The 1,373-nt window shown below is 32.6% G+C and overlaps 1 non-coding gene across 1 annotated transcript; it reads right to left on the reverse strand.

The window, feature by feature from the left end:
• Positions 1 to 1,022: 1,022 nt before the first annotated feature.
• Positions 1,023 to 1,129, reverse strand: LOC149519723 (small nucleolar RNA R71). Its single transcript, XR_016341153.1, has one exon. It is a non-coding gene; the product is annotated as a small nucleolar RNA R71 (small nucleolar RNA).
• Positions 1,130 to 1,373: the final 244 nt, after the last annotated feature.

Genomic DNA, 1,373 nt, shown 5'->3' on the forward strand with positions numbered 1-1,373 from the left:
CTTATTAGTTTTGGTTTTCAAGTTGTTTTATTGTTCTTAAGTTTTGACAATCATTCATTCATTTTTTCTGAACTTTTGGTTTAATGCAATGTTGTTCAAATCTTTCTTTTATGCTTTTTAATATATTAGCCAACTCTAATACATACCAAGTGATAATTGGATATATAGATCTAGGCCTACACATTCTTTCTTTCATTCTTTCTTTATTTGTAATGAAATCAAACCAATCTTTCCATTAGTTTAGATATAAGGTGTGTAGTTTATCACCTTTGGTGACTTGACTTCCACCCAACAATTCCAATTCTATAATCCTCATGGTAACGATACTTTACTCAATCACTCTATTACTTAATTACAATCTATTGACTTGTAGGCATTATAAAAAGTAGCAATCAAGTTTTTGGCACCATTACCAAGGATTATAGCAATGATTGAATCAATATCAATAAGGATTTTCTACTCATTTGTAATCTAAGCATTTATTTTATTTGTTTTAAACTATTTTGATCATTTTTTTATTTGTATGCACAGATCTAGAAGTGTTGAATTAGCTTCACTTGACAAAGAAATTGAATGAACTTTTAGGCGTTTGAAAAGAGAGCAAACAACACCACTAACACCTATCCAAATGAAAAATGCAAATAATGAAGGGCAATAAACATTGAGGGACTATGTTGTTCCTAATACTAATGGATTTCAACCATCTATAAAGAAGGCCAGCTATTTAGGCAAACAATTTTGAGATTAAGCCTTCGATTATTCAAATGATCCAAACTTCTGTATAGTTTGGAGGATTACCCAGATATGACCCTAACCTTCATCTTTCTATTTTTTTTGGAATTATGTGACACTTTAAGTACAATAGGGTTTCAGATGATGTAATTAGACTAATATTGTTACCATTTTCTATCAGGTATAAGGCTAAGAGTTAGCTATCTTCATTACCTTTGGGCTCCATCACATTGTGGGATGATCTAGTTCAAAAATTTCTTACCAATTTCTTCCCACTAGCAAAGGTCGCAATAATGAGCAATGAAGTCACCATTTTTTAGCAATATGATGGTGAAACCTTGTACGATGCTTGGGAGAGGTAGAACAAAATGCTATGCAAATGCTTGCATCATGGTCTTCTACAATGGTTGCAAGTCTAGAATTTCTACAATGGCTAGCTCATTCAAGAAGAACCAGCATTGATTCATCAGCTAAAAGTGCCACCATGAGCAAGTCAATGGAAGAAACTCACGAGAGAATTAAAAAAATGGCAACCAATAAATACCATTGGGGAAATGAGAGGAGGTTGCATATGAAAGTATCTGATGTGTTTGAATTAAACGCCTTGACTTCTATTACATCTCAACCTGCCACTTTAACTA

The sequence above is a fragment of the Durio zibethinus genome, chromosome 3, assembly GCF_047325235.1.
Source record: "Durio zibethinus cultivar Kanyao isolate XHJ-2024 chromosome 3, ASM4732523v1, whole genome shotgun sequence".
In the NCBI taxonomy this organism is placed as follows: Eukaryota; Viridiplantae; Streptophyta; class Magnoliopsida; order Malvales; family Malvaceae; genus Durio; species Durio zibethinus.